The sequence below is a fragment of the Lampetra planeri genome, chromosome 1 (assembly GCF_965212315.1).
Source record: "Lampetra planeri chromosome 1, kcLamPlan1.2.h2, whole genome shotgun sequence".
Lineage (NCBI taxonomy): Eukaryota > Metazoa > Chordata > Hyperoartia > Petromyzontiformes > Petromyzontidae > Lampetra > Lampetra planeri.
The window spans coordinates 17,358,987-17,383,110 of record NC_136107.1 but is presented as its reverse complement, the minus strand read 5'-3'; the positions used below and the strand labels follow the sequence as shown (position 1 = coordinate 17,383,110).

Below are 24,124 nucleotides of genomic sequence, written 5' to 3'. Positions count from 1 at the left end.
AACATCATGGATACATGCCGGGTCCAAGCAAGAACATCTGCTGGACTACATAGTGACGGACCAGCGGATGCGAGCCCATGTCCTTGACACCAGGACCTACCGTGGAGCTGATCTGACCTCTGACCATCGACTAGTCATCTGTAAGATGCGCCTGCCATTCTTCCACTCCGGTGGTGGGTGTACACCCAGGACCCCATTCCAACCAAAAGTGGCCTGGTCTCAGCTAGCTGATGAAAGTTGCAAGCGAGAATTTCATCATTGCTTGCAGCTGGGGTTGGCATCGTCCCCCACTCCACCTGATGTCGAGGGTAAATGGGCGAGGTTTAAGACTGTGACTCATGCAGCTGCAATGGCTGCTTTGGGTACGCGGTCCAGACCTCCCCAGAAACCCTGGCTGACAGAGGAGGTGTTCAGGTTAATTGAGAAAAAGCGACAGGCCCACTCTCATCGCCTACAGCATCCCACGTCGGAGAATGAGGAGGTTTACCGCAGCCTTCGCTCGGAGGTTCGGAGAGCCGTAAGGCGCTGTAAGGATGGGTGGTGGTCGCGGGTTGCTGAGGAGATGGAGTCTGCCTCAGTGGCCCGCGATCACAAATCACTATTTAATTCCATCAAAAAAGTAACCTGCAGCGCCACACCTATTACCATCATTAGAGGAAAAAACGGTGATCCAATCTCCGACCCCCAGGAACAGGTTTGCAGATTTGCTGAGCATTTCTGCGAGGTCCTGGGGGAGGGAAAATCTCTCAGCCAGGAAAACATCATGGCACAAAGTGGGGATAACCCTGCTGAGGCTGCGGTGCCTCAAATATTGGAAGAGGTCACCCCCTGTGAGTGGCTGGCTGAGGTGCCAGCTGTTGAGGAAGTACTGAGGGCGATCCGGAGTCTGAGACCAGGGAAGGCACCGGGCAGAGATGATCTCCCAAGCGAAATGCTGAGGGAGGGTGGCGTTTGTGCACAGACTGCCCTATATGACATCATAACAACAGTCTGGACCACTGGACGGGTTCCGCAGGACTGGAAGGATGCCCTGGTGGTCCCCCTCTTTAAGAAGGGGGACCGTACCGACTGTAACAACTACAGGGGCATCTCACTCCTCAGTGTGCCGGGTAAGGTCCTGGCAAGGATTATTCAACATCGCCTTGCTAGGCACGCTGAGGAGAGGCTTGCGGAGCCCCAATGCGGTTTCAGGAAAGGGCGGTCCTGCACAGATGCCATATTTTCTGTCCGTCTGCTCCAGCAGAGGTGTAGGGAATTTCAAAAAGACCTACATCTCTGCTTTATTGACCTGGTCAAGGCCTATGATACCATCAGTAGGACTGGGCTCTGGGTTGTTCTTCGTGCTTTCGGAGTCCCTGACCCTCTGCTCACGATCATTAAGGACCTTCATGATGGTGAGCGGGCCCGGGTAAAACTACGTGGCCGGGAGTCGGAGCCTTTCCCTGTACACCTTGGGGTGCGACAGGGATGTCCTCTGGCTCCCACATTATTTAACATCTATTTCGACTGCGTAGTTCGTGAAGCCTTCAAAAGCTGTACCGGGGGAATTACCATTTGGTACAGATATAATGGGAGGCTGATCGACGCCCGGGTGCGATCAAGGGATGGCTCCCTATTGGTCAACCACGTTATGTATGCCGATGATTTGGTAATAGCTGCTCATTCAGAAGAGGAGTTGGAGACGCTGCTGCTGAGACTGGAGTGTGCCACCAAGAGGTGGGGCCTTACCATCAGCCCCACCAAAACTAAGCACCTGCCTGGGTATTTTGTACCATCGGGCACTCCACCCCCACAACTCCCAATCGGTGATGGGGCAGTTGTGGAGAGAGTGGAGAGTTTCCCATACCTGGGCAGTGTGCTTATGACCGGCTCCAGTTTATCAGCAGAGGTCTCACTCCGAATCAGTCGAGCGGCAATATCTTTTCATCGGTTGCGTAACGCTGTGTGGAAGCTACCTGGTCTGTCGCTCCGCACGAAGCTTCAGGTCTTCTCGGCCACGGTCATTCCCTCCCTTCTCTACGCTTGCGAAACGTGGACCCCCCTAGTGGAGCATCTACGCCGGTTGGAAACATTTAGGCTGGCCTGCCTACGATCCATCCTGGGTTTAACCAGGCTGGATTGTGTGAGGAGCTCACAAGTCCTTGAAAGATCTGGGCAAAGTCCCATCAGTGAGCTCCTCCGGCAGGCAAGGCTGCGTTGGCTGGGTCATGTAGCCCGCATGCCCAGCCACCGCATGCCTAAACAGCTTTTGTTCGGCCGGATCGAGGGGGCTAAACGGGCGCGGCACGGGCTAGAGAAGAGATGGAGTGATGTGGTACAGGAGGACGTGGAGCTGAGTGGACTTGCCGATGACTGGTACCAGCGGTGTCAAGATCGGCCTCAGTGGAGGAGGCTCGTGAAGGACGCTACTGGGCAGTTGGAGGCAGTCGCCCTCCAACAACAACGGAGGGCGGAGGAGCGACGCTCACAACAACGAGCGGAGCGCCGGGTGGCTAAAGCACAGCAAGTTGGCACAGTAGGGGGCACAGGTGGTGGATCAGCCAGTCATCTCGGTCATCTCGGTCAGTCGACCCGTGGCACCTGGGTCTGCCCCGTGACCTCCTGCCAGCGGGCGTTCGACACTTCACGTGGCCTCAGGGTGCACATGGCCTGGCACAAGCGTCGTGGTGACGTCACCGCCACTTAGTGGCGAATGGCGGTTGTTGTTGTTGTTGTGTGTGTAAGTTGATGTGCGTGTAAGTTGATGTGTGTGTGTAAGTTGATGTGTGTGGGTGACGCTGGTGTAGCGGTAAGCATGCTGCACCAGGAACCCGGCGACCCAAGTTAGATTTCCACTCATGGCCGACACCGGTGACTATTATATGAACTGGTCCTGAGCCTCCCCTACGTCGAATCAGCTTCAAATGAGAAACTGCTGCGATGTGTAGTAAACATCGCCAGCGGGGACTCGCAAAAAATAATTGTTACACTGTTGTATTCTCCTAAACACATAAAATTGATACGCAAATACTTTTTACATACATTACACTTTTTGTATTCCTTATGTATATGTTAAGTTTTTAAGAGGAGTTTTAAAGTATCGTTTTCGCCCGGGCAACGCCGGGTACTTCCAACTAGTAATAATATATAGTTAGAGCATTATCCCTGTGGGGAGAATGATGCAGTGCCAATTTGAAATGTCTATTGCTGGCTGAGAGCTATCATCAAAGATACGCATCATTCCATTTCTTGTTCAAGAATAGAGGCACTTTGATTTCAGACTTTCGGCAGAAAATCAGCATCAATTATACTTGATCTGTCCACCGCTGGATGAAGGCGTTCTCAATAAACTTCGCATTATTTGCTTTCATCCAGCTCGTACCTAAAAACTTAGTGTTTAAATGTGATGAACTCTTGTGTCTAGGTGTACAACAGGTGTCTGTGTGTTGCGCCGCTATAGCATGGCACGAGGTCAAATCTAGGGATCTCAATGGTAGTTCTGTGATATCTGTTTCTGCAGGCCGTTCTTTCACATGGGGTGGGGGGTGATGAAATCACAATTTAAAATAAAATTGGCTAAGAAATGTTTTTTTTACGTCAAACACTAAGCTTATTCCGTTTCTTTTCGGGGGTGGCACCCGTTAAAATGCCATTCCTGCGACTGCATTTCGGCGTGGAGAGCCCCGCGCTACTGCACGGACACAGCGCTGTGGAGCGGTGGGATAGCGGTGGCGGCTGTGGTTGAGGTGGTGGTGACGGAAAGGACCATGAGAGCCACATCTTCATTGTGGGAGGCAGCGGGAACTGCTTCTCCTTCGGCACGCACCTCAACCCGCGCCAGCTGATACTCCGCCTGCCCCCAAACCCCCAAGACAACACTCAGGATGCAGAGATAGCCTTATCACCTTTAATCTTTAACCCAGTAAACATGGATCATTGGACCAGTGGTGGGCCAACGTCGGGCCAACATTGGTCCAGTGGGTCCAATCTCATTGGAGGTAAACACGATTGGTTATGTACGGTGCGAAAGAAGGTCAACATATACACATGCCAATGTTGACCCAACGTTGGGTACCTGCTTGAGCCTGGCAGTGTTGCTGCAGGAGCTGTGACTGAAGGATGAACACATCTTAGTGCTAACACGTAGAGTAGAGCTTTCATTGTTATTCGGTGTAAATATTTACCCCTTGTATGTGTGGTGGATATTCTCGAGGTACTCGGGCTTTTTCCCAATGAAGCCATATACCCGTGGTAGGTCTTTCCCAAAATACTCATGCTGGACACTTCTGAGAAGTCTCGGTGAAGTTTTCCTGAATTATTAAAAAGCAATAAATAAATTAATGTGTGATCTTCACAATTGTGTGTGTGTAAGTCCACGTGTGTGTGTTAGAGTCGATGTGTCTGTGTGTGTGAGTCGATTTGTGCCTGTGTAAGTCGAAGTGTGTGTGTCGATGTATGTATGTGTATTAGTCGATGTGTGTGTGTAAGTCGATGTGTGTGTGTGTGAGTCGATGTGCGTCGGTCGATATATGTGTGAGTCGATGTGTGTGTGAGTCAATGTATGTGTGTGTGAGTCGATGTGTATGTGTATGTGAGTCAATGTGTGTGTGTGTGAGGGTCGATGTGTGTGTGTAAGTCCATGTGTGTGTGTCTCAGTCGATGTGTGTGTGTGTGTACGTCGATGTTTGTGTGTGAGTCCATGTGTGTTTGTAATTCGCTGTGTGTGTGTGTGTGTAAGTCGATACGTGTGTGTGTAAGTTGAAGTGTGTGTGTTGATGTGCGTGTGTGTGTAAGTTGATGTGCGTGTAAGTTGATGTGTGTGTGTAAGATGATGTGTGTGGGTGACGCTGGTGTAGCGGTAAGCATGCTGCACCAGGAACCCGGCGACCCAAGTTAGATTTCCACTCATGGCCGATACCGATGACTATTATCTGAACTGGTCCTGAGCCTCCCCTACGTCGAATCACCTTCAAATGAGAAACTGCTGCGATGTGTAGTAAACATCGCCAGCGGGGACTCGCAAAAAATAATTGTTACACTGTTGTATTCTCCTAAGCACATAAAATTGATACGCAAATACTTTTTACATACATTACACTTTTTGTATTCCTTATGTATATGTCAAGTTTTTAAGAGGAGTTTTAAAGTATCGTTTTCGCCCGGGCAACGCCGGGTACTTCCAGCTAGTAATAATATATAGTTAGAGCATTATCCCTGTGGGGAGAATGATGCAGTGCCAATTTGAAATGTCTATTGCTGGCTGAGAGCTATCATCAAAGATACGCGTCATTCCATTTCTTGTTCAAGAGGAGAGGCACTTTGATTTCAGACTTTCGGCAGAAAATCAGCATCAATTATCCTTGATCTGTCCACCGCTGGATGAAGGCGTTCTCAATAAACTTCGCATTATTTGCTTTCATCCAGCTCGTACCTAAAAACTTAGTGTTTAAATGTGATGAACTCTTGTGTCTAGGTGTACAATAGGTGTCTGTGTGTTGCGCCGCTATAGCATGGCACGAGGTCAAATCTAGGGATCTCAATGGTAGTTCTGTGATATCTGTTTCTGCAGGCCGTTCTTTCACATGGGGTGGGGGGTGATGAAATAACAATTTAAAATAAAATTGGCTAAGAAATGTTTTTTTTACGTCAAACACTAAGCTTATTCCGTTTCTTTTCGGGGGTGGCACCCGTTAAAATGCCATTCCTGCGACTGCATTTCGGCGTGGAGAGCCCCGCGCTACTGCACGGACACAGCGCTGTGGAGCGGTGGGATAGCGGTGGCGGCTGTGGTTGTGGTGGTGGTGACGGAAAGGACCATGAGAGCCACATCTTCATTGCGGGAGGCAGCGGGAACTGCTTCTCCTTCGGCACGCACCTCAACCCGCGCCAGCTGATACTCCGCCTGCCCCCAAACCCCCAAGACAACACTCAGGATGCAGAGATAGCCTTATCACGTTTAATCTTTAACCCAGTAAACATGGATCATTGGACCAGTGGTGGGCCAACGTCGGGCCAACATTGGTCCAGTGGGTCCAATCTCATTGGAGGTAAACACGATTGGTTATGTACGGTGCGAAAGAAGGTCAACATATACACATGCCAATGTTGACCCAACGTTGGGTACCTGCTTGAGCCTGGCAGTGTTGCTGCAGGAGCTGTGACTGAAGGATGAACACATCTTAGTGCTAACACGTAGAGTAGAGCTTTCATTGTTATTCGGTGTAAATATTTACCCCTTGTATGTGTGGTGGATATTCTCCAGGTTCTCGGGCTTTTTCCCAATGAAGCCATATACCCGTGGTAGGTCTTTCCCTATATACTCATGCTGGACACTTCTGAGAAGTCTCGGTGAGGTTTACCTGAATTAATAAAAAGCAATAAATAAATTAACGTGTGATCTTCACAATTGTGTGTGTGTAAGTCCACGTGTGTGTGTTAGAGTCGATATGTCTGTGTGTGTGAGTCGATTTGTGCCTGTGTAAGTCGAAGTGTGTGTGTCGATGTATGTATGTGTGTTAGTCGATGTGTGTATGTAAGTCGATGTGTGTGTGTGAGTCGATGTGTGTCGGTCGATATATGTGTGAGTCGATGTGTGTGTGAGTCAATGTATGTGTGTGTGAGGCGATGTGTATGTGTGTGTGAGTCAATGTGTGTGTGTGTGAGAGTCGATGTGTGTGTGTAAGTCCATGTGTGTGTGTCTCAGTGGATGTGTGTGAGTCGATGTCTGTCGGTCAATATATATGTGAGTCGATGTGTGTGTGTAAGTCGCTATGTGTGTGTGTAAGTCGATACGTGTGTGTGTAAGTTGATGTGTGTGTTGATGTGCGTGTGTGTACGTCGATGTTTGTGTGTGAGTCCATGTGTGTGTGTAAGTCGCTGTGTGTGTGTGAAAGTCGATACGTGTGTGTGTAAGTTGATGTGTGTGTGTTGATGTGCGTGTGTGTGTAAGTTGATGTGTGTGTGTTGATGTGTGTGTGTGTGTAAGTTGATGTGTGTGGGTGACGCTGGTGTAGCGGTAAGCATGCTGCACCAGGAACCCGGCGACTTGAGTTCGATTTCCACTCACGGCCGACACTGGTGACGATTATCTGAACTGGTCCTGAGCCTCCCCTACGTCGAATCAGCTTCAAATGAGAAACTGCTGCGATGTGTAGTAAACATCGCCAGCGGGGACTAGAAATAAATTTCTTACACTGTTGTATTCTCCTAAAACACATAAAATTGATAGGCAAATACTTTTTACATACATTACACTTTTTTGTATTTCCTTATGTATATGTAGTGGTGATACGCGCTGGCAGGAGGGATCATGAGGCAGCGCGCGGTGATTGGTTACATCGAGTGGGTGCTCGCATCGCGGTCTGCATAGGCTCCGCCCCCTCGGGAGCACAGGGCTATGTAGGGCGATGCGCGCGGGCACTCGGGGAGTTGGTAACCAGTGAAGAAAGAAGACGGAGGAAGAGATAGGCCCTGGGACCCCGAGCCCCGCTGCCCTTGTAAGGGCCGGGGTACTGAGAGGCTCAGAGGCGAGGCCTTGGGATTCACGGTCCGACGCCCTTGTAAGGGCTCGGGCTGTGTAGCCCAGTGATCGAGACCCATGGTCTGACAAGAGGGGTCTGATAGCTCCCCGTGGGGAGAGCGTAGCCGGAGAGCCTGAGTCGAGGCAGAGATAGGCACGCGTACCCTACGGGAGAGACTGAGTGCGGCCCGAGCCGAGAGTGTGTAGGGGCTTGAGAGCTTCCCGTGGGGAGAGCGTAACCGGAGAGCCTGAGTCGAGGCAGAGTTAGGTGCGTGTACCCCACGGGGAAGACGGAGTGCGTGGCCGAGTCAGGCACGTGTGATATAGGTGTTATCTCGGTTGGGACTGTTACGTGTGCAACCGTTGTGAAAAAAGAGTGCTGCCCCGTCAAGTCGTCTCCCGCCATTATTGAAGATACTACAACTGGCGTCAGAAGTGAACCTGTCTTCAAGTCATGGATACAAGGAAGACTCATCGGACTCACGAGCGGGACCGGGAGGACGACCACGACGATTCGGGACAGCGAGCATCGGGAGAAGAGGAGGAGGAGATGCCGACGCCGCAGGACCCTTCACGGGCGCCCGACGATCCGCTGGGGTCCGACACCGGACTCCACGACGCACACTCTCGTCTGGCGGAGCTGCTACTTGCCGTGGCGTCCATCCTGGCGGAGATCACCACGTCGGGAGGAGGAAGGACGTCGACGGACGCCGAGAGGGGCCGCGTGGGAGATTCTCGCCAAAATGTGCTGCGCGCCAAGGACTTTCAAAATGGCGCCATTTTTACCGAGCTGCCGTCATTTGGCGGGAATCGCGAGCAACACATGGCCGGGGACCTCCACTCTCTGCCACTCACGTCATCAGCATGCGCTACGGGCGGCCATCAACTGCCCGTGATAGGGGCAGCCATTTCACATACCGACGACGTGGCGCGGGAAAATCACCTGTCGGAGGACGACATGGTTTTTCAGCAGCGACTTCCCGCGCTGACGGCCTTCAAAGCCGAAGGGGGTGACTGGGGCGCCTTCCAGCGGAGATTCCTTGCCCATCAGGAGATGTCGGGGTGGTCCGACGCTACGGCGCTACGGGCACTGCCTGCGATGCTGGACGACAACGCGCTCGCGGCCTTCAGGTCCGCTCCGAGGTCGGCCCGCTCCACGCTCAAGGCCGCGCTGGGCCTCATGGCCAAGGTGTATGGTCCACCCTCCGCCTGCCGCCACCATTTCTACGGGCGATGGAAGGGGGACACGGAGACGGTGCTCGCATCCTGCACAGCGCTGCTAGCTCTCGCGGACGCCGCCTTCCCTCGCATGGACGAGGAGGGGCAGGACGCCATGGTATTGGAACAGCTGCTGATGCTGGCTCAGGACCTGGGGGTCCCCATCAACACGGCGGACGAGGTGGACATTTGTTCGTTGCGGGTTGCAACGAGCATCCAGGCGCATGAGGTCCTAAAACGGAAACAGGCGGTCGTCTGCGCTTCTGCCGCGGTCTCAGCTCCTGCCCCGGTGGACACCGAACCTCAGGTCAGCCGCCCATGGCAGGAGGCATTCGCTACGGCGCGGCCGGGGGATTGGAGGTCGGGGGGTCGTTCGCCTCTGCGATCGACCCGCAAGCTGGAGCAACCGAGACCTGCGACGTCCCTCGTCACGTGCTACAACTGCGGCCTTCGCGGCCACGTGGCGTCCGGGTGCCGCGCTCCACGTCAGCGTGCCGCGGGACCTCGACCGGACGACGACCAAGGGCCCAAGTCCTCCCAACTACCCCCGGCAAGTCGCGGCACTACACATGCTCGGTCCGCATACACGTCACACATAGGCCGCCGCTTCGCGGCTGAGGAGGTGCGCATGGGGGCCGGGGGTTCGGTTCGGAAAGGGGGGTTCGTACGCGGGCCGGGAGAAATTGAATGGTCCGAGTTGGGCCACAGGATGGTGGCCGCGTCGGCCGGGGCGTCTGTGGTTACGGGATTTATAGACGGTATCGAAGTCAGGGTGCTGGTGGACACGGGCGCGTCAGCGACTATCATCTCTGACCTTATTTACAACATTCTCCCCGTCCAATGTCGGCCTCTGCTCCTGGTAGACGTGCCATGTTACGCGGCAAATGGGGGCTCGTTGGGCATTGTCAGCCAGATTCGGGCGAGCATTTGCATAGGGGATTTTAAATTATCGGGACCTGTTTTGGTCTCTTCTTCCCTAGCGGTTCCATGTCTGTTGGGTACAGACTTTTGGCTAAAATGCCCATTAAAATTCTTGTTGATCAAGGTTGTATCGAGCTGCCATCGGGTCGCCGTATTTCCTTTTTGTCTAACCCTACTAAATTGCGGACAGCTTGTGCGACGGTCCAAGCGCTAGCGACCCATACGGTGCACGTACACCCGGGTTCGCAGATGTTGATACCCCTCCGGTTGCGGAAGCCATTGGGTGGGGAGACTGCGGGGCAGGGCGTGCTTTTGGGTCCGTCGAACAGAGCTGTAGGGGGTCTGGACTTGGCGGTGGCTCAGATGTTGGTACAGGCTGACGGGGACCCGTTCGTCATGGTTTTGAACGCGGGTTCGCGGCCGGCCGTTATTCCGCAGGGCACCGTGCTTGCTCACGCGGCACCGCTCCCTGCGGACGAGCGGCTTATTGCGCATGTTGATCCCGTCCCGGCACAGGAACTTCAATCAGGGAATGACCTGCAGTGGTTGGACTCGCTGTGTGCGGGCTCCAGTCATTTGTCAAGTGTGCAGTTGGGTGCACTGCGCGCTCTGCTGATCGAATTCTCTGATGTGTTCAGCACGCACAAATATGATATTGGGTGCACGGACCTGTTACGCCACCACATTGAAATGGGTGATGCGGCACCAGTTCGGCAGAATCCCTTCCGGTTGAGTCCAACTGAAAAGGAACACGTTCAATCGGCCGTCAATGACATGCTAACCGCCGACATCATTTCGCACTCATCCAGTCCGTGGGGAGCACCCATCGTTCTGGTTAAAAAACAAGATGGGTCCTTGCGCTTTTGCGTTGATTTCCATCGCCTTAATAAGATCTCCGTGGCTGATGCGTATCCGCTCCGCAGAATGGATGAGTCTCTGGATGCGTTAGCTGGGGCGCGGTATTTTTCGACGCTAGACTTACTGTCGGGATTCTGGCAATTGCCACTCGACGATGAGTCAAAACCTAAGACCGCATTCCGGACTCCTGTGGGCCTGTTCCAATTTAATCGGTTGCCCATGGGACTACATTCTGCTCCCGCGACGTTTCCGCGCCTTATGGAATTGGTTCTGTCAGGTCTGCAATGGGATACCTGCTTAATTTACCTTGACGACGTCATCGTTTTCAGTAGGACTTTCGAGGAACACCTCCAACGATTAAGGGCGGTGTTTCTGAGGATGCGGTCGGCTAAGTTAAAGTTTAAACCGGCTAAATGCCACCTGCTTCGGGAATCCGTACGGTACTTAGGCCACATTGTCGACTCTTCGGGGATCTCCACCGATCCTGCGAAGACGAACTGCGTCAGTTCATGGCCGACGCCCATGTCGGTTACTGAGGTCCGCAGTTTCATTGGGTTTGCTTCCTACTACCGTCGATTCGTTGAGCATTTCGCCACCATAGCCAAACCCTTGCATGCTCTGACGGCCAAAGGGGTCAGGTTTCGCTGGGGGCCAGAGGAGGAGGCCGCGTTCTGCTCCCTTCGGGACGCCTTGGTGGGTGCCCCGCCCTTGTGTTACCCTGATTTTACGAGACCCTTCCTGCTGGATACGGATGCCAGTAACACAGGCATTGGGGGGGTGCTCTCACAGGTGGTCGGGGGAGTCGAACGGGTGGTCGCCTACGGTAGCAGGGTTTTATCGCCAGCCGAACAGCGCTACTGTGTGACCCGTCGCGAGTTACTGGCTATTGTTTTTTTTGTACAACAATTTAGACCGTATCTCTACGGTCGTCATTTTACGGTCCATACTGACCATGCGGCACTTCAGTACGCATTGCGGGTCGCCCAACCCTCGGGCCAGAGGTGGTTGGAGGTCCTCCAGGACTATCAATTTACGACCACTTACCGTAAGGGGTTGCGCCACACCAACGCGGATGCCCTGTCGCGATTGTCGCCTCGTTCCGAATGTGCGTGTTTTATGGGGTCGGCGCGCTGTAAACCGCATGTCGCTGTCCCCGAGGGTGAGTTGGTCGCAGCCGCAAATGCTCCGCTGGTCGATGTTCCCGCTACTCTTGCGGGCGGGGACTCGCTACTTTCACTGTCTCTCGTTGAGTGGGGCCGACTCCAGATGGCTGACAGCTCCCTACTTGCGTTGCGTCGTAGGGTGGGGGGTCCCAAGGAGGGTCAGAAGAGAGCCAGCTCCTGGCTGCTTAAACAGGGCCTGCTAATGAGATGGGACAATATGTCCCGGCGGCACGCACTCGTCGTGCCCTCCGCTATGCGGGGCAAAGTTGTTCTGGCCGCACACGAACGCCTCTTGCATCTGGGAGTAAACAAAACGCTCGCTCTGCTCCAGCGGGACTATTATTGGCCGGGGATGGGGAGCGATGTGGTCAACATACTGAAGGGGTGTGTGGGCTGCGCTCAACGGAAACCACCGCCCGTTGCGCCTAATCCGCCGCTGCAGTCCATTCAGGTTTCGCGCATGAACGAGCTCGTTGCGCTAGATATCTTGGGGCCTTTTCTGGTGATGCCTAGGGGTAACAAGTACCTACTGGTTGGTGTGGAATACTTCACTCGGTGGCCTATGGCGTGGCCACTTGCCAACCAGTCGGCGGCGGCCGTGGCGGACGCCTTTGTCCAGGGCTACGTCTTGGACAAGGGTGCTCCCGAACGATTGCTGACCGACCAGGGGAAGAATTTTTCGAGCAAATTGCTGCATGAGGTGTGCGACCTTTTGGGTACAAAAAAGGTGCGTACCTCCCCGTACCACCCACAGACTGATGGGATGGTGGAGCGACTCCACAGAACTATAACTTCCATGTTGTGCCAGCAGGTGTGCGAGGCACAGGTTGACTGGGCCTTGCAGGTCCCGGGTGTCCTCGCCGCGTACAGGTTGGCCCCCCATGCAGCTACGGGATTTTCCCCATTTTATCTGATGTACGGTCGGGAGGCCGATCCGCCCATGGAGACCCAGCTGGGGCTTTCCGTGCCGCGGTCTAATTCCAAGTTGGCCGACTATATTAAATTTAACATTGCGAAACTGGCCGAGGCACGGGAGGCTGCACGGCTGAATTCGAGGTCTCGCCAAATCGCTAACGAGCGCTTGCGTGCACGGAAGGTGTACGTGCACGATTGGAAACCGGGTGATAGGGCCTGGCTGCACTGCCCTCATGCGCCGTTGGCTACGTCTCCTAAATTACTGAGGCCGTGGCGGGGACCCGTGAAGGTCGTGCGGGTTGCACGACCACAGTGTGCTCAGATAAAATGGGGAAAGCGCCGTTGGTACGTTCACCCCTCCCGGCTGAAACCATTTTCGCCACCATATGGCCTTCCTTTATGTCATGAGGACCGAGCATGTCATGTGACCGGCGACTCGGGGAGGGAAATGTCTCCGCCTGATCCTCACATGTCTTCGCCTGATCCGCTCCCAGGTGTCTCGGAACTGACGGCTGCCGACCGGCGGTGACCGGATCCCCAAGTCACGAGCGGCTCTTCCAGGCCTGCTGCATGCCTCCCGGGGCTGCCGGAGCCACCGGACAATCGACAACGTCCCGTCCCGTACGACGGACCAGCCAGGCGGACTCGCGCTAGGTCGCGCCACTTTTTATGACTGAATAAATGAGGGGGGGGTGCGGGACGGTTCGGCCGGATCGTCTCGTCACAGCGTTCCCCGTCCGTCCGCCTGCTCTATTGTTCCGTTCAAGGGGCGAGCGGGGGGGGGGGGGTGGGACAGGGGGTCAAGGAGACTCTGGACACGTCGGTCTTACAGAAAAAAAAAATTTATTGAGTTACTCGTCGGTTTGTACATAGGTTCCTTGTTATTACTGGTTAATGTTCACGGTTATTGTGTTGTGTTGCGTTGTGTTGTGTTACGTTGTGTTCATGTTACGGGGCGCACATGTGGAGTGGGGTTTTTTTAGCAGCCGGGCCGGCTGCGTGCTATGTGGGAGGGGGTGATGTAGTGGTGATACGCGCTGGCAGGAGGGATCGTGAGGCAGCGCGCGGTGATTGGTTACATCGAGTGGGTGCTCGCATCGCGGTCCGCATAGGCTCCGCCCCCTCGGGAGCGGAGGGCTATGTAGGGCGATACGCGCGGGCACTCGGGGAGTTGGTAACCAGTGAAGAGAGAAGACGGAGGAAGAGATAGGCCCTGGGACCCCTAGCCCCGCTGCCCTTGTCAGGGCCGGGGTTCTGACAGGCTCAGAGGCGAGGCCTTGGGATTCACGGTCCGACGCCCTTGTAAGGGCTCGGGCTGTGTAGCCCAGTGGTTGAGACCCGTGGTCTGACAAGAGGGGTTTGATAGCTCCCCGTGGGGAGAGCGTAGCCGGAGAGCCTGAGTCGAGGCAGAGATAGGCACGCGTACCCTACGGGAGAGACTGAGTGCGGCCCGAGCCGAGAGTGCGTAGGGGCCTGAGAGCTTCCCGTGGGGAGAGCGTAACCGGAGAGCCTGAGTCGAGGCAGAGTTAGGTGCGCATACCCCACGGGGAAGCCGGAGTGCGTGGCCGAGTCAGGCACGTGTGACATAGGTGTTATCTCAGTTGGGACTGTTACGTGTGCAACCGTTGTGAATAAAGAGTGCTGCTCCGTCAAGTCGTCTCCCGCCATTATTGAAGATACTACATATATGTTAAGTTTTTAAGAGGAGTTTTAAAGTATATTTTTCAACCGGGCAACGCCGGGTACTTCCAGATAGTAAAAATATATAGTTAGAGCATGAACCCTGTGGGGAGAATGATGCAGTGCCAATTTCAAATGTCTATTGCTGGCTGAGAGCTATCATCAAAGATACGAGCCATGTCATTTCTTGTTCAAGAGGAGAGGAACTTTGATTTGAGACTTTGTGCACAAAATCAGCATCAATTATCCTTGATCTATCCACCGCTGGATGAAGGCGTTCTCAATAAACTTCGCATTATTTGCTTTCATCCAGCTCGTTCCTAAAAACTTAGTGTTTAAATGTGATGAACTTTTTTGTCAAGGTGTACAACAGGTGTGTGTGTGTTGCGCCGCTATAGCATGGCACGAGGTCAAATCTAGGACTTTCAATGGTACAGTGAGAGAAAAAAGTATTTGATCCCTGCTGATTTTGTACGTTTGCCCACTGACAAAGAAATGATCAGTCTATAATTTGAATGGTAGGTTTATTTGAACAGTGAGAGACAGAATAACAACAACATGTCAAAAATGTTATAAATTGATTTGCATTTTAATGAGGGAAATAAGTATTTGACCCCCTCTCAATCAGAAAGATTTCTGGCTCCCAGGAGTCTTTTATACAGGTGTAATGCGGGCATAAACGGCTTCGCGGATATGACGTCATGGGGGGGAGGAGTTAGGTCACGTGTGAGAGAGGGGTGAGGTCTTAAGGGAGAGATACCGGAAGAGACGGGAGAGTGTGGGAGATAGAGTTAGAGTGAGGCCACGCAGGGCGGAGGTCGGGGAGTGGCGAGATCGCCACACACACGGAGAGTAAGACTTGGCACCATCGGCCAGCGGTGACCAAGCACGGAGGAACGACGGGCAGCGGTGGAGCTGCAGTGAGGGCAGCGGTGGAGCTGCAGTGAGGGCAGCCGGAGGACTGCACAGGGGATTCTGCAGCGGAGCTGCAGAGGTGTGGAGGCTACGGGAGCGAGGGCAGCTATGGAGCTGCCAAGGGGAGAGCTCTGAGCGAGGGCCGTGTGGGACAAGTGTAAGAACCCGAATAAAGGACAACAGAGACAGACCCAGGATCGAGTCCTTTATTACACTGGTGTCAGAAGTGAAACGGCATGTCAAAACAGCTCAGAAGAAAGAATATTCCTGCGCCATCATCTGCTACATCATCCGACGACGACGACCTTCCTCGGGCGGTCGACCTGCCTGCGATGGAGGAGGAGATCCATGTGGGAACAAGTGCGGGTCCGGGAGTCCAAGATGTCGCCGCGTCGGTGGACCCGTCTGCACCAGAGGACGCGGATTGGCGATGGACGCAGATGGCGGCGCAGCTGGAGACACTGAAAATCGTGCTCGCGCAATTGTGCGAGCTCGTCACGCCGAGGACGGCGTTGGGGAGAGCCGATGGAGGTCCGCAGGTCGCTGCCTTGCCTCCGCTGTCGGCGCCATTGGCCACGCGGCAAGAAGACGCCATCTTGGGCGTGGCAGGAGAAGAACGGCGGGAAGCCGCCATCTTGCGCTCTCCGCGGCGAGAGGCCGCCATCTTGAACACGTTGCGATGCGACGCCATTTTGAATATGCCGCCTGGTGACTCATCGGCTGAGGACGGTGCAACAAGGAGTCGCAGTCGTCATCTCACGACCGTCAAAGAATTCTCCATCGGGGGCGATTGGAGTGCTTTCGCCTGCAGATTTCTGGCGGCAGTACGCTCAGCAAGATGGACGGACGCTGAGGCATTGGAGGTTTTACCGACTCTTCTCGATGACGAGTCGGTGAGATTCTTCCGCTCTATAAAGGCCGAGAAGAAGAAAACATTGAGAGGAGTTTTCGACGAGATGGCAGATGCATATGAGCCACCGGATGATGCTCATCGCCCGTTTGTTCAACGTCAGCGAGCACCCGAGGAGTCGCCGGTGGCATACAGGGGTGCAGTATTGGAGTTGGCCATGGCTGCATACCCGGAGACGGAGCCTGACCTGCTCGAACCTCTCATCTTGGGTAAGATGCTCAAGCTGTCCCGGGATTTGGGGATTCCTATGCCGGTGTGTGGCCATGAAAAGCTCACATCCCGGGCGGCCGCTAAATGTCTTGATGCCCAGTTCAACCTGCGCCGTTGGAAGCAAGTCACGGCATGGACGGGGGGGCCCATCGTCGAAGGAGGTGCCGCGGGTTGGGATCCCAAGAAGGCGGTGTACGTTCCTGACGGGGGGGGGCCCGCAGGAGCTGACAGCCGCCTCTGCTCAGTGGTCGGCCCGCAGTACGCCGGGGCCGCGATCTGCGCCGCCGCCACGGGAGCGTCGGGACGGGGTGCCTGCGGCGTGGCGCAACAACATCGACTACTTCCGCTGCGGTCGTAAAGTCCATTACGCTAAGGACTGCTGGGCCCGCGTCCTGGGTCCGCCCCAGCAGGAGGCCTCGTCAGCGGACGTGCCACGGAAGGATCCTCCAGGACAGACAAGCCGGCCGTGACATTGCTGGAGACAGGAGACTCTGCTCGGGGTGTGCCTACCACGGCTGCGGGGACTCCAAGCCCCGCCGCCCTTCCGACCCCGTCGCAGACACGATCGCGACGCACCCCCGACGCTGGGCCTTCAGGGACACGGGACCGGGACGTTGACGGGCCTCCAATAGCGACAGGAGGACTTCATCCTGTCGCTCCTAAAACCCCGTCACGTTCCCGGTCTGCTGGAGGGCCGCCGCCCGTCCGGGACGGACCGGCGACCCGAACGCGCTCAAAGTCCCTTACATTTCGTTGATTTTTACTGTTGTGTTTTGTTGTTGTTGTTATAATTATTGTATGCTTCGTTGTCCTTGAATGTGTGATGGTTGTGTTCGCTCGCATTACTTGTCTCGTTATTGTTCAGCCGAGGTCGGCTGGATTTTCTCTACGGGGGAGGGTGGTGTAATGCGGGCGTAAACGGCTTCGTGGATATGACGTCATGGGGGGGAGGAGTTAGGTCACGTGTGAGAGAGGGGTGAGGTCTTAAGGGAGAGATACCGGAAGAGACGGGAGAGTGTGGGAGATAGAGTTAGAGTGAGGCCACGCAGGGTGGAGGTCGGGGAGTGGCGAGATCGCCACACACACGGAGAGTAAGACTTGGCACCGTCGGCCAGCAGTGACCAAGCACGGAGGAACGACGGGCAGCGGTGGAGCTGCAGTGAGGGCAGCGGTAGAGCTGCAGTGAGGGCAGCCGGAAGACTGCACAGGGGATTCTGCAGCGGAGCTGCAGAGGTGTGGAGGCTACGGGAGCGAGGGCAGCTATGGAGCTGCCAAGGGGAGAGCTCTGAGCGAGGGCCGTGTGGGACAAGTGTAAGAACCAGAATAAAGGACAACGGAGACAGACCCAGGATCGAGTCCTTTATTACACAGGTAACGAGCTGAGATTAGGAGCACACTCTTAAAGGGAGTGCTCCTAATCTCAGCTTGTTACCTGTATAAAAGACACCTGTTCACAAAAGCAATCAATCAATCAGATTCCAAACTCTCCACCATGGCCAAGACCAAAGAGCTCTCCAAAGATGTCAGGGACGAGATTGTAGACCTACACAAGGCTGGAATGAGCTACAAGACCATCGCCAAGAAGCTTAGTGAGAAGGTGACAACAGTTGGTGCGATTATTCGCAAATGGAAGAAACACACAAGAACTGTCAATCTCCCTCGGCCTGGGGCTCCATGCAAGATCTCACCTCGTGGAGTTTCAATGATCATGAGAACGGTGAGGAATCAGGCCAGAACTACACGGGAGGATCTTGTCAATGATCTCAAGGCAGCTGGGACCATAGTCACCAAGAAAACAGTTGGTAACACGCTACGCCGTGAAGGACTGAAATCCTGCAGCGCCCGCAAGGTCCCACTGCTCAAGAAAGCACATATACATGCCCGTATGAAGTTTGCCAATGAACATCTGAATGATTCAGAGGACAACTGGGTGAAAGTGTTGTGGTCAGATGAGACCAAAATTGAGCTCTTTGGCAGCAACTCAACTCGCCGTGTTTGGAGGAGGAGGAATGCTGCCTATGACCCCAAGAACACCATCGCCACCGTCAAACATGGAGGTGGAAACATTATGCTTTGGGGGTGTTTTTCTGCTAAGGGGACACGACAACTTCACCGCATCAAAGGGACGATGGACGGGGCCATGTACCGTCCAATCTTGGGTGAGAACCTCTTTCCCTCAGCCAGGGCATTGAAAATGGGTCGTGGATGGGTATTCCAGCATGACAATGACCCAAAACACACGGCCAAGGCAACAAAGGAGTGGCTCAAGAAGAAGCACATTACGGTCCTGGAGTGGCCTAGCCAGTCTCCAGAGGGAGCTGAAGGTTCGAGTTGCCAAACGTCAGCCTCGAAACCTTAATGACTTGGAGAAGATCTGCAAAGATGAGTGGGACAAAATCCCTCCTGAGATGTGTGCAAACCTGGTGGCCAACTACAAGAAACGTCTGACCTCTGTGATTGCCAACAAGGGTTTTGCCACAAAGTACTAAGTCATGTTTTGCAGAGGGGTCAAATACTTATTTCCCTCATTAAAATGCAAATCAATTTATAACAATTTTGACATGCGTTTTTCTGGATTTTTGTTGTTGTTATTCTGTCCCTCACTGTTCAAATAAACCTTCCATTAAAATTATAGACTGATCATTTATTTGTCAGTGGACAAACGTACAAAATCAGCAGGGGATCAAATACGTTTTTTCCCTCACTGTACGTACGTAACTGCTATTATTTATTTTTAGTTTTCCAAACAGCCACTGGGTGGCACTGGTGGCAAAACAATCTTGAGTGTTCCACCGAGATGGATTGGATTTACTTTCGAGTAAATTAAATCACTCCAAATGTTTCCCCCCACCCCAATATCAGGTCTTGTGTTGGCTTGAATAACGAACTAAAGGGAATGTCGCCTCAAACGTGTTGGATTCTACCGGGTCAGTCTGGTTAACAATTTACAGAGGCAACGTCTGGGTCTAGCGGTGCTGTAAACTCTCTGCTCTGGTATATGTTGTTAGTCACGAGCCACCATCTCCAGTATCGCCTGCGGATGATTGCACGTAACCTGACACACCTAGCAGCTGTATGTTCCTTGCCGTTATGAATGATAAACTCAGGGGAGGCAACATCCACTTCAGGTGTTTTGTGCGACTGGACTCTAAGAGGGGCACTGTCAATACCATACATAAACAGTGGCAGGTCGTGTATTTTACACCTAGGCCTTCAGTGCTATCCTCCCGCAATTAAACCGTCTTCGAATAACCTCACCATGACACGAGGGCTATAGGCTATTGTCATTCGACGTAACAACCCCATATTCACAGTGACAGTAACCTTTATCGAGTGAAATAAATTATTTTAACACGAGGCTCAACACCTATGAGAGTTACAATACACTAATTGCAAAGACATGAATACATGGTGACTATAACCGTCAAGGATGTACCACTATTACGCAGTATGACATGATACTGCATCACAAAGACATTGCATCGCCGAAATCAATGTCATTACCAAATAAACAAGAACAAACTCACAACAACCAGTCACATTTACTCATAAGCCCACTAAGCAAGCAAAAATGCCGCAAAACACAAATAACACGATCAGGATTCAACAGGCTTCCCCACAGATTCCAACCAAGCTGCTGGGCCTAAACGCACATGCCACCACGCACACTCAAAGGCACAGCCAAGCCACTGAATATCATTCACACCAGCAGCAACGATCTAAAGCTAGCCATAATAATAAAAAGCTAGTAACAGGCCCGGCTTTTCTTGAAAGGTCCTTCTCAAAAAAGGTTGTGCCAGTAAATCCGCCACCAAATCCATTTCTTCTCCTACAGCCATTTTGCGTTGGAAAACAACAGGGCGAAGTAAAAATCTAAACAAAGAATCTAAAGCACTACATCTAAAAATCTAAACACCACGAAAGAAAGTTGAAATAAATCTTAGATGATGCTACGTTACGTGCTATCTAGTTTTACTTCAGTTCGCTAACTGGCCCTCTGATCACGCCACACGAAAAATGCTGGCGTAGGTGGTTAGGCCAGCTAGAAGGCTCTGGCGTGTTAAAAAATACGCCCAACATGGCAAACTCGAAATCTGTTTGGTTAAAGAATATGACAATCAACACTCGACATTCTGAAGGCCTCAGGGTAGATTTTTCACCCGGAGAGGTGGAGACAGCACAGGTGGAAAATCTGATTGGATAAAAGCTCTAATTTATGAGCTACACTGGAAGCAGGACGACTGAGGGAGAGAGTAGCAATTAAATGACGTTAATAGACTGATGGAAACGTACTTTGTAAAATACATATAGCATGAATGAAAATATGTATTCAATTATAAAAACATAATTTTGTGATTCTAACAATCTCTAGGCCAGCAGAGAAGGCCTTGCTGGCCCTGACGGACCGCCTCTGTGCATAAAGGTCACCTCTCATCCCGTGCTGACAATGTCTCCATCACATATCCGCCTCACCACATAAGAAAAAAAACAGTTTTTCTTACAGGTATCCATCGACAGCACTGTCTTCTGGGAGTGCATACTTTAAGCAGTGATTCAAGACAGGCAAACTCTGGACCGGTTTGAACACATAGTGTCTCATCAGCAATCAGACTTGCTCGAATCAATGCTGGTGAACTGCCAATCTTACAGGCAAGGAACCTTTCTTTACGATATGGAGCCATTCCTTACTAAATAACTAGTAAGCTGAACGCTCGCCCTAAGCATACCAGCTAATGAATCAAACACTACCCCGAGTCAACTCGCAAACTAACTAACTAGCCAATCAAACACTGCGTATGACCTTAATCAGATACCATAGGTAGGGCTGCCAACTTCTCAACTGACCAAACCCTGGACAAATATCTCAGTCAGCCTGAGTCTATTAAGACTTGGTTCAGTTTACCGTAAATATTTTCAAGACAATATTACCAGATGTCGGTACAAATCAATTCCTGCCACCCAAACACGGAGCCAATTCTCTCTGGCTGTCAGGGTCAAGTCAGACAGATGGCAAGCCATAAACAGCAGCCTCAACATTAAGATGTCTGCCCAATTGTATAATTCCCAGTGCTGTGTGAGGCCCTGTCAGCATTTCCCAGTGAGTTTTTTTTTCATGATCATGTTCTCATGATGGTATTTTTGGTGTTTGACAGGGCGTCAAAGACACTTGATCTGATGTCACGCCAGCACAGTTTGTCTCCACGCGGCTTTGTTTAACGTCATGTGCTCTCTTCACCATGTGCTACTGCAGCGCAGTTACGTCCTCGTCTACTTGTGTGGGGAGCATTGTGCGCTATGTTTCACGTTTACTGCATTCGCGATTTCTGTCATGTGCGTGGTTACAGCCCTTTCCAGGTGATTTGGACTTTGGCACCTATACAATTATTCTGAACAGGACCTGGGTGTGTGCAAAACTTCGTTCCGGTTAATTATATTGCTCGTCCCTCATTCAGTGGATAAGTGGTAATTTTGCAGTCATAACCTTTTGCTGCAGCTGCTCTCCCGCTATATTTCTCCTGCCTCAGCAGTTCTCCTGCTGTATTTTTCACCTGAAGACGATTGCTTGTGTTGCGATCGAAACGTCGTGATTTTTTTTTCTATCTACGTGACTTTACCGAAAGACCCGAAGAGTAGTCATTACTGGGTTTAATGCGTCCTGAAATTAATGGGTTAAACTCAAAATCAAATATTTACCACCAGTATGAGATACTGCCACATGTGAATAACAGAGTGTTCAATTAATCATATCACATTTATCAAGTGAAATGTAAAATGCGCCAGACCATTATATTGCGATGGCCAAATAAGTGTTTAGTTTGATAGCGACGCCCACTATAAATACGATATTGTAGTATGTTGGCTTGCACTCAAGGGGGATTGACATTTGTGTACGAAATTTTTTTTACAACCGGTGAAACCTTTCAAGGTGGTACAGCAGTCGTATTGTTCCTCTTTTGTTTGACCTTGTAATTTAATTATTGTGGGCATGATGAACAGGTAGGTATGTCTCCAGCGGGCCTGGTTACATTTCAAAAGCTGAAAACGACCCCCTCTGGTCTGTACGAACACATTCTGACCTCAATTGCATTTTAACACATTTCAATAAAAGTATAATCACTTATATACGTAGATGGGACCCGTTTGCCAGTATATTAAAAAGGCTTTACCCTTGCTAGCATAAATACAGAAGGTGTTAAGATGTTCAAACACCAAATAGACACCTATTACAAATCATTAAGCCTGCATTGACTACACATACACGTGGTAAAACAAGCAAACTCATATACTTTGATATTGTGTGTACTGTCCTTGAAACCGATTGCTATAGAATTACACTTGATAAGCCACTTCGTTGAGCTATCATTTGTGATAGCCAGGTCACTTCTGAAAAAAGAACTATGTAGCTCAGTGGGCCTTATCTGGATTAAACAAAATAGTTTAGTATATGCAAGAAAGGATAAAGCCTTTTATTATAATTCAACATTTCGATCTGTTTAATTATGAACCCGGCGACCCAAGTTTGATTTCTCTCCTTGGTTAACATCAGTGCCGAGCAAGATATGAACCGGCTATACTGGTAGGAACCTCCTGGTTCCACCAGCCCACAGGGGATTATTGTGTCCGTCCGTCCGTCGTGTATCCAAAAATGGGAGGGGTGGGGCTGGGTGGAGAGGGGAGGGTGGGGAGGGGCTGGGTGGGTGGGGAGGGAGGGGCTGGGTGGGGAGGGGAGGGTGGGGAGGGGCTGGGTGGGGAGGGTGGGGCTGGGTGGGGAGGGTGGGGAGGGGCTGGGTGGGGAGGGTGGGGAGGGGCTGGGTGGGGAGGGTGGGGAGGGGCTGGGTGGGGAGGGTGGGGCTGGGTGGGGGGTGCGGCTGGATGGGGAGGGGCTGGTCACCCCGTGGTGCCCTTATAAAACTCAACATTTAACCTAATCACGCCGGCTTGTGCCCGCCCTCACAGTCGGCCATATTTGAGGAATACACCACGCCGCTGTTGACCCTGGCCATTGGCCGAGCAGCCCAACGTTCCTACCAGCTCCCTCCGCATAAATGTGTTGGGCCCCCGCTTTACCAAGCCGTGCTAATCAGCGTGATGAGTTCTTCTCAAACAACTCCTCATGATGGACTTGGCATAGGGAGGCCTTCATCCAACAGTGGATTTGCAAAGGCCTTAAAATTAATTAATTAATTAATTAATTGATGCTTATACTTCAATCTAGATTTGAAGTTTTCGTGACTGCAGGGATCCATACTCTTTGGTTCTTTCGGTAAAGTCACGTAGGTTTAAAATAAAATAAATAAAATCACGACGTTTCGGGCGCAACACAATTGCCCGTCATCAGGTGGGACAACCACAGCAAGAAACAATTTGCCCACTTCAGCAATTGTTTCTTGCTGTGGTTGTCCCGCCTGATGATGGGCGCTTGTGTTGCGCCCGAAACTTCGTGATTTATTTTATTTTATACCTACGCGACTTTACCGAAAGAACCAAAGAGTATGTATATACTTGTACACAAAAGCAGGTAAATGTTGAGTACCACAGAACAATACATGAACCCAACTGTTCTGACATTTAAACAAAATTTCAGTATGAATTGTGATACCACAGTCTCCTTGTAAACAAATGGTGGAATGCCGTTTTTAATGTTTACAACGCAGATTAGGACAAACGAGCGCTTGCGCCTACATGACGATTTCAGAAAACCGTGTGGACGATTTCATAAACCGCATACCTTTAAATAAGCCAAGAATACGTTTCTTCGGAGGCACGGTCGGCATGTGTGCTTAAAGTAAGCGTCGCCGCAGGATGTACTGTCGCTGCACACGGCATTTTGCGAAA

At 52.0% G+C, this 24,124-nt stretch overlaps 1 long non-coding RNA gene across 1 annotated transcript in view; it reads right to left on the bottom strand.

The window, feature by feature from the left end:
- Window positions 1-18,864, bottom strand: part of LOC144719284 (uncharacterized) — a 48,377-nt gene extending 29,513 nt beyond the window's left edge. The window contains exon 1 of the long non-coding RNA XR_013585578.1: window positions 18,738-18,864. This is a non-coding gene — a long non-coding RNA (uncharacterized LOC144719284). The remainder of the gene's footprint in view (window positions 1-18,737) is intronic.
- Window positions 18,865-24,124: the final 5,260 nt, after the last annotated feature.